Below are 14,411 nucleotides of genomic sequence, written 5' to 3'. Positions count from 1 at the left end.
ACGACTTTACACACCGCACGACTATACACACCACACGACTATACACACCACACGACTTTACACACCACACGACTATACACACCACACGACTATACACACCACACGACTTTACACACTGCACGACTATACACACCACACGACTATACACACCACACGACTTTACACGCTGCACGACTATACACACTGCATGATTATACACACCACACGACTTTACACACCGCACGACTTTACACACTGCATGACTTTACACACCACACGACTTTACACACTGCATGACTATACACACCACACTATTATACACACTGCATGGCTTTACACACCACACGACTATACACACCACACTATTATACACACTGCATGGCTTTACACACTGCACGACTATACACACTGCATGATTATACACACCACACGACTATACGCACCACACGACTTTACGCACTGCATGACTTTACACAACGCACGATTATACACACCGCACGATTATACACACCGCACGATTATACACACCGCACGATTATACACACCGCACGATTATACACATTGCACGACTTTGCTCACCCCACGATTATACACATCGCACAACTTTACCCTCCGCACGACTTTATACACCGCACGATTATACACACCGCACGATTATACACACCACACGATTAAACACAAGGCATGACTTTACACACCACACAATTATACACTCCACACCATTATTCATACCGCACGACTGTACACACCGCATGATTATACACACCACACGATTATTCACACCACATTTTTATACACACCACACGATTATACACACTGCATGATTATAAACACCGCACGACTTTACACACCACACGACTATACACACTGCACGACTTTACACACCGCACGGCTGTACACACCATGCAATTGTACACACCGCACAAATATACACACTGCATGACTTTACACACCGTGCGATGATACACACCGCACGATTATACACACCACATGATTATACAAACTGCACGGTTATACATACCGCACGATTATACACACCGCACGACTTTACACACCGTGTGATTTTACACACCGCACGATTATACACACCACACGATTATACACACTGCACGGTTATACATACCACATGAGTATACACACCGCACGACTTTACACACCGTGCGATTATACACACTGCATGACTATACATACCGCACGATTATACACACCACACGATTATACACACCACACGATTATACACACTGCACGGTTATACATACCACATGACTATACACACCGCACGACTTTACACACCGTGCGATTATACACACTGCATGACTATACATACCGCACGATTATACACACCACACGATTATACACACCACACGATTATACACACCACACGACTTTACACACCGTGTGATTTTACACACTGCACAATTATACACACCGCACGATTTTACACACCGCACGACTTTATACACTGTGTGATTTTACACACCGCACGATTATACACACCGCATGACTTTACACACCGCATGACTTTACACAACGCACGATTATACACACTGCACGACTTTACACACCGCACGACTTTACACACCACACGATTATACACACCGCACAATTATACACACCACAGGACTTTACACACCACACGACTTTACACACCACACGATTATACACACCACATGATTATACACACCACAGGACTTTACACACCGCACGACTGTACACACCGCATGATTTACACGCTACACAATTTTACACACCGCACGATTTAAACGCCATCTGTAATTGCCACCTTTGTTCAGTCGTGTGTATTCTGCAAGACAATGCAGCTCCTTGATTTGTCATTAACCTTTTCTTAACTGAATGTTCATCGCTTCCGCCTGTTAAATGATCAGGGGAGTGCCAGTGGGGACACGTGTGAGTTCACAATGTCCAGTTTGCATGTCAGGGGGAAGGAGGGAAATTGTTAAATCCCCGGATTACCCTATCATATACGCTGATATTGAGCCGTGCGAGTCACCTGCGTAAGACCAACATTTGGGCTCTGTCACATTTTGGGACTCTTGACTATGGGAAGGAGAACCTGAACGTAAGAGTCCACTTAGGGGAGCTGGTGCCATTAACCTGAGTATGTAGCTATATCAGACATAAAACAGGGGAGCTCAGTTAGCCAACATTTTCCATTATCTATTAAGATGGGGAAAATTCATTTTATTATGGTAGAAAATAGAGGTTAACTGTGGTCATGTTTCCATACAGTGTTTCATCCTTTCCATTCTCTGCTTCCAGTATTTTCATGAAGGTGATTGGTTAAAGGGACACCACCTTTATGAACAAAATGTTTGCCAAATCTTTTCTTAGTTGTTTACGAATATATGACACGAAATAAATCAAACAGTATCATTGCAACACTTTCCGTACTTCTCATACTAAATAAAATTGGTTTTGGCCAAACATTTGTTTGCGAAGCCAATGGCCCTTTAAACTAAGGCCTGAACAGACTGCTCTGTTTTTTTGAGACTGCCAGTATTTTTAGCAGCAATTCAAATTCAAGTTCTAAGAATGTGTCTTTGACAGTTTGCCAATGGAGTAAAATCCGGAACGTTTCACTTGCCAACTAGCTGAGGTTGAGTTACTTTTGGGCTTTGGCAAAGAAAGTGACTCGACAGATTGGGAGTAATGTCGGTGAGTTCCTTCCTCCAACTCCGATTCATCTGCTGTGTCAAATCCTTTTGTGGGCCATCAAGCAACAGATTCTGGTGAGTGAAAAGAAGCACTACAACTATTACACTACTACACCATCACCTACTAGTACTGCACCACCAGCACCAGAGGCAACACTCACCAGTATCTCGAAAAACAACAGAAAACGCTGGAAAATCTCAGCAGGCCAGGCAACATCCGTGGAGAGAGAAATAGAGTCAACGTTTCAGGTCGAAACCCTTCATCAGAACTGAGAGAAAAGGCAGGAAATGAAACATGGTCCATCTCCGATGGGGGCTGGGAAAGGGGGAGGGGATGAAAGAAGAGACATTAAGAGATATTCAAGGTAGTAATAGGACAGGTAAAGAAACAGACAATGGCTCTGGATGAAGTGTGAAATGCGCTGGCAGTGTGAGAGACAGCTGCCGTGTGGGAGAGAGAGAAAACAAGGAAAAGTCACAAACCAAAAGTGTGGATTAAAAATATAATGGGGGCCGAGCTTATGATCTGAAGTTGTTGAACTCGATATTGAGTCCGGCAGGCTGTAAAGTGCCTAATCGGAAGATGAGGTGCTGTTCCTCGAGTTTACGTTGAGCTTCCGTGGAACAATACAAGAGGCCAAGGACGGTGAGGTCCGAGTGGGAATGGAGCGGTGAATTAAAATGACAGGCGACCGGAAGCTCAGGGTCACCCTTACGGACTGAACGGAGGTGTTCCGCAAAGCGGTCACCCAATCTGCGTTTGGTCTCCCCAATGTAGAGCAGACCACATCGTGAGCAGCGAATACAGTGTACTAGATTGCAAGAAGTACAAGTAAATCGCTGTTTCACCTGGAAGGGGTGTTTGGGGCACTGGACAGTGGGAAGGGGGCCGGTATATGGGCAGGTGTTGCATCTCCTGCACTTGCACGGGAAGGTGCCGGGTGAAGGGGAAGGGGTGCTGGGGGTGATAGAGTAGTGGACTAGGATGTCTTGGAGGGAGCAGTCCCTATGGAATGCTGAAAGGGGAAGGGGAGAGGAAGATGCATTTGGTGCTGGGATCACGTTGGAGGTGGCGGAAATGGCGGAGGATGATCCGTTGAATGTGGAGGCTGGTGGGGTGAAAGGCGAGGACAAGGGAAACACTATCGTGGTTCCAGGAGGGATGGGCAGGGGTGAGGGCTGAAGTGCGGGAGATAGAACGGGCTCGGTCGAGGGCCGTGTCAACCACGGTAGAGGGGAATCCTCGGTTGAGGAAAAAGGAAGACATGTTGGAAGCACTGGTGTGGAAGGTGGCATCGTCGGAGCAGATGCGGTGGAGACGGAGAAACTGGGAGAATGGAATAGAGTCCTTACAGGAGGTGGGGTGGGAGGAAGTGTAGTCCAGGTAGCTGTGGCAGTCAGTGGGCTTGTAGTGAATGTTGGTGATGCGCTATCAATAACTCAAAAGACTGAGATTAAGCGAGTAATTAACAGGCTTTTATTAACAAGAGAATGAAGGTGTGCCTCGGCTGACTCCTCCCACGAATCCAGGTATAAAGGTGACTGCTCCACAGCCCCTTTGTATTCTGGACCGGTCGACCACTCGAGGCACACCTTCATTCTCTTGTTAATAAAAGCCTGTTAATTACTCGCTTAATCTCAGTCTTTTGAGTTATTGATAGCGCATCAATTTTATTAACAAGATTTTTATAATGGAGAAGATCCTCACACCAGCATGCCTGGACTTAGATCATCGGGAGGCGGACTCATCCACCAAGTTTACTCACTGGCTTAGGTGTTTCGAAAAATTCCTGACCGCCTCCGCTGCAATCAAATCGGACGAGGACAAACTGGATGTCCTGACCTCCAAAGTGAACCACCGAGTGTACTCAGTCATCCAGGACGCGACCTCGTATGCGGATGCTATCAAGCTCCTCGAGGACCAGTACACACGCCCAGTGAACGAGGTGTACGCTAGGCACCTCCTGGGGAGTCGTAAACAACAACCTGGGGAATCGACCGAGGAATACCTTCAGGCACTGTCTGTGCTTGGCCGGGCCTGTGGTTGTAAGGATGTAAAGGCCGCCCTGTACACAGAGGAACTTATCCAGGACGCTTTTGTAGTGGGCCACAGGTCCAATTACACCCGACAGCGACTGCTGGAGCAGAGTGACCTCGATCTCAACAAGGCCTCTGAACTCGCACTATCATTAGACGCAGCCTACTGGGGCATGGATGCCGACTCCTCTGCACCGTGGACGCCGCGGGGAACGACAGACTGGGACACGGTAGGACCATCTCATAGCGCCGTGCCACCCCAGCCACATCCCAGCAACGGCCCAACTACCGCAGCAGTGTCCCAAGGCCAGACAGCAGTGCCCCAAGGCCAGAAATGCTACTTTTGTGGCCAGGCCAAACACCCCAGAGCGCGCTGCCCGGCGAAAAATGCGATCTGCTCGGGCTGCGGGAAGAAGGGACACTACGCCAGCATCTGCAGAGCCGAAGCCGCCCCGAACCCCAGCAACGCCGCGTGTGGGCCGTGCGGGCCGCCATCTTGGGTCTCCCCAGCCATGTGCGAACCACCGGAACAGCAGCCATTTTGGACGCCTCCAGCCACATGGGGATCGTGGACGCCGCCATTTTGGACAACAGCCGGGACACAACAGGCCCCCAACACCGCCTCATCTGATACCCGCAGCGACACACCGACCCCTACGCTGGCCTCCGTTACACTGGACTAAGCGAGACCGCACCAGCTGGCCAGTTCCACAATGGACATTAAGGTAAATGGTCACGAAACAATCTGCCTTTTTGACTCTGGGAGCACGGAGAGCTTCATCCACCCCGACACGGTGCGGCGTTGCTCTCTCCCAGTCCTGCCTGTGCACCAGCGGATTTCTATGGCCTCCGAGTCCCAGTCGGCGGACATTGGCGGCTACTGCGTGGTGACACTTGTAGTAGATGGGACTGTGTACGATAATTTTAAACTGCTGGTCCTGCCCGACCTCTGCGCTGCTGTTCTACTGGGGTTAGATTTTCAGTGCCACCTTAAAAGTGTTACGATGGCGTACGGTGGACCCCTTCCCCCACTCACAGTCTGCAGCCAGCAGCTTCCAAATTGCCCGCCGCGCACCAGGTGCAACCTCTCCACACTCAGAGTCACCCCCCCCCATTGTTTGCTAACCTCACCCCCGACTGTAAGCCCATCGCCACAAAGAGCAGGCGATACAGTGCCGGGGACAGGGTTTTCATTAAAACCGAAGTGGAGCGGCTCCTGAAGGAAGGGATTATTGAGGGCAGCACCAGCCCCTGGCGAGCCCAGGTTGTGGTCGTTAAGACCGGCGAGAAGCAGCGCCTGGTCATCGACTACAGCCAGACAATAAATCGCTACACCCTGCTGGACGCTTACCCACTCCCCCGCATAGCTGATATGGTCAACCAGATCGCGCAGTACCACGTCTTCTCGACCATTGACCTGAAGTCAGCGTACCACCAGCTCCCTATCCGCCCTGAGGACCACCAGTATACTGCCTTTGAGGCAAACGGCCGCCTCTATCACTTCCTTAGGGTTCCCTTTGGCATCACCAATGGGGTCTCCGTCTTCCAAAGGGAGATGGACCGGATGGTCGATCAAAATGCGTTGCAGGCCACTTTCCCATATCTGGACAATGTGACCATCTGCGGCCATGACTTGCAGGACCATGACGCAAACCTCGAAAAATTCCTCTGCAACGCCAAACTCCTCAACCTGACGTATAACAAGGAGAAGTGCATATTCCGCACAACCCGCCTCGCCATCCTTGGCTGTGTTGTGGAACACGGAGTCATCGGCCCCGACCCCGACCGGATGCGTCCCCTTATGGAACTCCCACTGCCCCACTGCCTCAAGGCCCTGAAGAGGTGCCGAGGGTTTTTCGCTTATTACGCCCATTGGGTCCCCTACTATGCGGACAAGGCCCGTCCGCTGATCAAGTCCACCTCTTTTCCCGTGATGGCAGAGGCCCGCTTAGCTCCAGCAGTCGCTGTCGGGTGTAATTGGACCTGTGGCCCGCTACAAAAGCGTCCCGGATAAGTTCCTCTGTGTACACGGCGGCCTTTACATCCTTACAACCACAGGCCCGGCCAAGCACAGACAGTGCCTGAAGGTATTCCTCGGTCGATTCCCCAGGTTGTTGTTTACGACTCCCCAGGAGGTGCCTAGCGTACACCTCGTTCACTGGGCGCGTGTACTGGTCCTTGAGGAGCTTGATAGCATCCGCATACGAGGTCGCGTCCTGGATGACTGAGTACACTCGGTGGTTCACTTTGGAGGTCAAGACATCCAGTTTGTCCTCATCCGATTTGATTGCAGCGGAGGCGGTCAGGAATTTTTCGAAACACCTAAGCCAGTGAGTAAACTTGGTGGATGAGTCCGCCTCCCGATGATCTAAGTCCAGGCATGCTGGTGTGAGGATCTTCTCCATTATAAAAATCTTGTTAATAAAATTGATGCGCTATCAATAACTCAAAAGACTGAGATTAAGCGAGTAATTAACAGGCTTTTATTAACAAGAGAATGAAGGTGTGCCTCGAGTGGTCGACTGGTCCAGAATACAAAGGGGCTGTGGAGCAGTCACCTTTATACCTGGATTCGTGGGAGGAGTCAGCCGAGGCATGTACAGGCATGTACACAGTGGAATACAAACAATGGTTTACCACAGTTGGTCAATAACCTATCCCCAGAGATGGAGACGGAGAAGTCGAGGAAGGGAAGGGTAGAGTCGGGGATTGACCATGTGAAGGTGAGAGAAGGGTGGAAATTGGAGGCAAAATGAATGAAATTGTCTAGTTCAGGGCGAGAGCAGGAAACGGCACTGATACAGTCATCAATGTACCGGAAAAAGAGGTGAGGGAGGGGACCCGAGTAGGATTGGAACAAAGAGTGTTCCACATATCCCACAAAAAGGTAGGCATAGCTAGGACCCATGCAGGTACCCATAGAAACACCTTTAATTTGGAGGAAATGAGTGGAGTCAAAGGAGAAGTTGTTCAATGTGAGAACAAGTTCAGCCAGGCGGAGGAGGGTAGTGGTGGATGGGGACTGGTTGGGCCTCTGTTCAAGGAAGAAGCGAAGCGCCCTCAGGCCATCCTGGTGGTGGATGGAGGTGTAGGGGGATTGTACGTCCATAGTGAAAAGGAAGCGGTTGGGGCCAGGAAACTGGAAACTGTTAAAGTGGCGGAGGGCGTCAGAAGAGTTGCGGATGTAGGTGGGAAGAGACTGGTCAAGGGGAGCAAAGATAGAGTCGAGATAGGAAGAGATAAGTTCTGTGGGGCAAGAACAGGCTGAAACAATGGGTCTACCAGGGCAGTCCTGTTTGTGGATCTTGGGAAGGAGGTAGAAGCGGGCTGTGCGAGGTTGGGGAACTATGAGGTTGGTGGCCGTGGACGGAAGATCTCAAGAGGAGATGAGGTCAGTGACAGTCTTGGAAATGGTGGTTTGATGTTCGGTAGTGGGGTCATGGTCCAGGTGGAGGTAGGCGGAGGTGTCGGAGAGTTGGCGTTCAGCTTCCGCTAGGTAGAGGTCAGTTCGCCAAACAACAACAGCACCACCCTTGTCAGCAGGTTTAATGACAATGTTGGGGTTGGATCTGAGAGAATGGAGTGCTGCAAGTTCAGAGGGAGGTAGGTTGGAGTGAGTGAGGGGAGCAGAGAAATGGTGACGGCCGATGTCGCAGCGGCAGTTAGCAATGAAAAGATCTAGAGAGGGTAAGAGGCCAGAGGGAGGGGTCCAGGTAGAACGAGAATTCTGAAAGTGGGAGAAAGGGTCAGCCGTGCGAGGGGAAGACTCCTGGCCAAAGAAGTGGGCACGGAGCCGAAGGTGGCGGAAAAAGAGCTCAGCATCATGCCGAGCTCGAAATTCATTGAGGTGGGGGCGTAAGGGGATGAAGCTCAGGCCTTTGCTGAGGACTGATCGTTCGGGGTCAGAGAGGGGAAGGTCAGAGGGGATAGTGAAAACGCGGCAGGGGGTGGGATTGGGAGAAGGGGGGTCAGAGGAAAGTGAAGGGGAAGAAGGTTCCGGAGGGGCGTTGGTATCCAAGAGTTGATGAAGCTTGCGATCCTTGACATCGGAAAGGAAGAAAAAAAGTTTTTTGTTGAAGCGTCGGATGAGTTGAAGGATGAAATGGAACTGTGGACCCAGACAGCTTTGAAGTAGAGTGTGTCGATGCTGCTGAAGAGAGAGGTTGAGAGTGTTCATGTGGCGCCGCATGACTTTGAGCGTGGATCTCAAGATGCGGCGAGAGCAGTAGTTCGAGGAACGATGAATATCTTGGAGATATTTGCAATCCTGGGTGGATCCGAAACACGAAGGGTGGAAGTTTAATTGGAATCCACGTGGAATAAGTCGGAACCGGAGACAGTTGCTGAGGAAAATGATGTGGCTGTGAAACCGAGTCTTGGCAGATACCTGATCAAACGCAAGAAGGGAAGCTGAAAGCAATGAAGATGAACAAGGTTGAAGAGACAAACGGAGATCCAGTCGAAGAGAAGAGCAGAACATCTTCAAGGTGGGCATTCCTAGAAGAGGGGTGGCAGTGAACCAGTATCTGTTGGTGATGTGGTCAGGAGAACATCCTATTAAAGTACACTCATGGGAGCAGTGAAATGAGTAGAGCAGATACCAGACTTGAATTGGAGGTCTACTTTGGGATTGGGTGTCCTTTCACCTCCAGTACCTGAGTTGCTAGCCAGCCCGGGATGAAAGCCCCCTCCATCTGCAGTGCGCGAGGATCCTGTAGGGAATATGCACAGGCACTCTCCATCCAGTGGGCCCACACAACAAAAAATATCCTGAGACTGCCGCTAACTGGCACAAAGTTGGCAGTTTACTTCAGAGAGGCCACAAGGTGCCCTGGTGTAAGGAGTTGTCATTGGGGGGGCAGGGGTGGGTGTAAGATGCTCATTCGAGGTTGGAGATTGGGTTTGTTTGGGCCGGGGTTTGGGTTCACTGAGCTTGGCTTTGTTAAAGCTGAGTTGTGAATGGCACTGGATAGTGTGCCGGTCAAGGAATGAGCAAGGGCAAGCTCCACAAAGACATTCTCTAGCTTTCGATTCAGAAAGAATATATCGTGCAGCAGGCTTAATCTGCCGCATAGCAGCAACAAATAAAAAGAAGTGAATGATTGTGTTTTTATGATCAACAGAGGCTGACAGAAAAGGCAGTGATGGCAAGCAGGCCCTGGGTAATTTAGGACGCCCTCTAATTATTTTATTTTTTTATGGGTAAATGTAACAGCTGCTACTAAATAATGTGCTGGCTCCAGCTTGTGGAATTGCCGCTAAGTAATGGAATGTTAAAAGGAGCCATGTTTGAATTCTCCCATCTACCGTGGCCCAAGGTGAAGGTGGTCACGTTGGTGACTACGGATCGGTGCTGTTGGGTTTTTGCATCATTTAAGGTGCTGCTGAGGTTGAATTTCCACGGGGGTTCTCCTGCTCGTCTGCTCCAGCGAGAGATCCGTGAGAACAGCGGAGAAACAGCGTTAATCCCATGACCGCCATTTGGCGGATCAGCTGCCCTACTCATGACAGACAGCCGCGGGGAACGTCCGCAGAAATCCAATTCTGTTATTGAGGGGCGGAAAGTTGTGGACTTGGACCTTGTGCTCTTTGCCTTCCGCACTCTCTCAGAGCAACTGGTTTTAACCTGTTCTCACCAGTTTCTGTGTAGTTTGCCTGTATGACAGCCAGATTGGATTTAACGAACCTACAACATTCTGAAAGCAACTGTAGCAATGTAGTGCGGGTCACAGGCATCAACTGAGCAGGAGGGAGAGCACCATGTAAGTGGAGACAACGACATTATTGACTGCAGGCTGGCATCAATGGAGAACTAACAGCAGGGCGCAGTGTACAGTGACTGTAGACTGGCATGGACGGGACAGGAAGGAGAGCAGGGCGCAGTGTACAGTGACTGTAGACTGGCATGGACGGGACAGGAAGGAGAGCAGGGCGCAGTGTACAGTGACTGTAGACTGGCATGGACGGGACAGGAAGGAGAGCAGGGCGCAGTGTACAGTGACTGTAGACTGGCATGGACGGGACAGGAAGGAGAGCAGGGCGCAGTGTACAGTGACTGTAGACTGGCATGGACGGGACAGGAAGGAGAGCAGGGCGCAGTGTACAGTGACTGTAGACTGGCATGGACGGGACAGGAAGGAGAGCAGGGCGCAGTGTACAGTGACTGTAGACTGGCATGGACGGGACAGGAAGGAGAGCAGGGCGCAGTGTACAGTGACTGCAGACTGGCATGGACGGGACAGGAAGGAGAGCAGGGCGTAGTGTACAGTGACTGTAGACTGGCATGGACGGGACAGGAAGGAGAGCAGGGCGCAGTGTACAGTGACTGTAGACTGGCATGGACGGGACAGGAAGGAGAGCAGGGCGCAGTGTACAATGACTGTGGACTGGCATGGACGGGACAGGAAGGAGAGCAGGGCGCAAAGGGACAGACACTGGCACTGACGGGGCAGCGCATTCTGCTGAGAGTCACTCCTCCCTTTTGTTTCCCACTCCTGGGTTGTGGTATTTTCTTTAATCACTCTATCGCATGTTGGCTTATCCCTCGCGATGTTAGGCCAGGTACATTTCATGTATCCCTCAATAAATAAGCATCAGACATTTGAAGATGTTTCAATAGCCGGGGGTGGTGTGTTTGGCATCCAGGTCTAATGGTAACGCTGAAATGCAGCCGTGTAAAAGAATCAGTTGTCAGGGCAATAAACGGAAAAGAAAAGAAGCTATATTTCAGAAACAGTGTTTAATATTTACCAGATGAGATTTATGTGTAATGTTGCAGGAATGTGAGACACAGTTTCCAGCTCCATAAATCCCCAGGAATACGTATCCCTTATTTTCACTTCCTCTTAATCAATCCTGGGGGAAACAAAATGATGTATGTTGACAGAAGGTGCCAGTGGGGTCAAAGGTCAACTGAGAGAGGGACTTGCATAATTAGGAGTGTGAAGAGCAATAAACAGTGCCAGTAATAAGAATTTTTCTCCAGCATTATTAACGTTTTTGATAGTTGGAATTTCCTTCAAAATTATTCTGTGGAATTCTGTCCAAAGGGAAATATTTGGTTGTTATTAATGTAACCTTTGGGGGTTAATTTGTCCAATCTGTTGGGTTAATTTTAGTTCCAATCTCTATAAGCTTTCCAGAATATTCCTCATTAGTCATTGCATTTGCAATCAATTGACTAGATACCGAAAATATCACAAATGTACTTCTCTTCTTAAAAAAATATTTTCAGGCCGGTTTATCCGGAGGGTCCCAGGTTTGACCCTGGTCTGCGCTGAATTAACAGATGTCAGTCAGAGCACTAGGAGGGGCTACAGTTGGCCTCAGCACCCCTGGCTTAGGGTGGAGACAAACAGCAGGACGGTCTGGGTTACAAAGGCACCATCAGGCCTCCAGTACTTCACCCAGTTGGGTAGACTTCATATTTGAGCGCCATAAAGCTATTTTACCATGGAAAGATTCACAGCCGAGACTGATCCTCTCCTCGCCCATGAGCTGCAGGAACTCAGCCTGATTTTATTTTCTTCTTCTGAAGCCCAGGAGCCCTGAGGACAGTTGTAGTTGCCCAGCTGTTTCTCTCACCGTGTCCCGCTGGCTCAGCGCAGGCCAGAAGTCAAACCAGAGACCTTCTGGTCTCTGAGGCTCAGTACCACACCAGGCCATGCCTTTACCCACCAGGCCATCAAAAGAGCTCAAAATTACCTCTGCACCAGCATTCCATAAGTTGTCCGTCTCAACTGAACACAAACACAAAAGCACCACACACGGGCACATACACACGGGCACATACACACGGGCACACACATGGGCACACACACACGGGCACATACACATGGGCACACACACACGGGCACACACACACGGGCACACACACACAGGCACACACACAGGCAGACTCACAGACACAGACACAAACACAGGCACACACACACAGACACACACACGCACAGGCACATACACACAGACACACACAGACACAGGCACACACACACAGGGACATACACACGTGCCCACACACACAGACACACACACACAGGCACACACACACAGGCACATACACACGTGCCCACACACACAGACACACACACACAGGCACACACACAGGCACACACACACATGCACACACACACAGGCACACACACACAGGCACACACACACACACACACACACAGGCACACACACACAGGCACACACACACACATGCACAGGCACAGGCACACAGACAGACACACACACAGGCGCACACACACAGACACACACACACAGACGCACACACACAGGCGCACACACACAGGCGCAAACACACACAGGCACACACACAGGCACATACACACACACACACAGGCACACACACACAGGCACACACACAGACACACACACACAGGCACATACACACAAGCACATGCACAGGCACACAAACACAGGCACACACACAGGCACAAACACAGGCACACAGGCACATACACATGTGCCCACACACAGACACACACACACAGGCATACACACACAGGCACACACACACAGGCACTGGCACACACACACAGGCACATACACACAGGCACATACACATGTGCCCACACACAGGCACACACACACGTGCCCACACACAGGCACATACACACACGTGCCCACACACAGGCACATACACACATGTGCCCACGCACAGGCACATACACACACATGCCCACACACATGTGCCTACACACATGTGCCAACACACATGTGCCCACACACATGTGCCAACACACATGTGCCCACACATATGTGCCCACACATATGTGCCCACACATAAGAGTACATACACACACACGTGCCCACACACACAGGCACACACACAGGTGCACATCCACACATTCACACACACAGCTGCACATAACACAGGCACACACATAAGTGCACATACAAACATAGATGTGCACACACACTTACATATACATCCCCAGGCACACACATGGAACGCTCGGCACAGGAGGAGATCACTCATCCATCGTACGCTAGCGTCCCCATCAGAACTATTGACACTAATCTCAACTCCCTGCTCTTGTACATACCCTTCAAGATCCTCCTTCTTCAAGTAACAACAGAAAATGCTGGCAAAACTCAGCAGGTCAGGCAACATCCGTGGAGAGAAATTTGAGTTGACGTTTCGGGTCGAACCCTTCTTCAAAACTGGAAAGAAAAGAAAATAGATCGAAGGCAGGGCTGTGATCGGACAAAAGAAGTGAAAGAAACAAAAGAAGTAAAAGAGACAATAAAAGGTATTCGAAGCTAGACGAGATGGTAATAGGCTGAGATTAGGTGTGAAGTGTACTGGCAGAGCAAGAGATAGCTGCCAGGTGTGAGAGAGAAACAAAAGGGGCAGATGTAACACCTGCCCCTATACCTCCCCCCTTCCCACTGTCCAGGGCCCCAAACACCCCTTCCAGGTGAAACAGCGATTTACTTGTACTTCTCGCAATCTAGTATACTGTATTCGCTGCTCACGATGCAGTCTCCTCTACATTGGGGAGACCAAACACAGATTGGGTGACCGCTTTGCGGAACACCTCCGTTCAGTCCGTAAGGGTGACCCTGAGCTTCCGGTCGCCTGTCATTTTAATTCACCGCTCCATTCCCACTAGGACCTCACCATCCTTGGCCTCTTGTATTGTTCCACGGAAGCTCAACGTAAACTCGAGGAACAGCACCTCATCTTCCGATTAGGCACTCTGCAGCCTT

The sequence above is a fragment of the Somniosus microcephalus genome, chromosome 8 (genome assembly GCF_052327205.1).
Source record: "Somniosus microcephalus isolate GS21.2 chromosome 8, FLI_Smic_1.0, whole genome shotgun sequence".
Taxonomy (NCBI): domain Eukaryota; kingdom Metazoa; phylum Chordata; class Chondrichthyes; order Squaliformes; family Somniosidae; genus Somniosus; species Somniosus microcephalus.
This window is presented reverse-complemented; position numbering follows the sequence as displayed.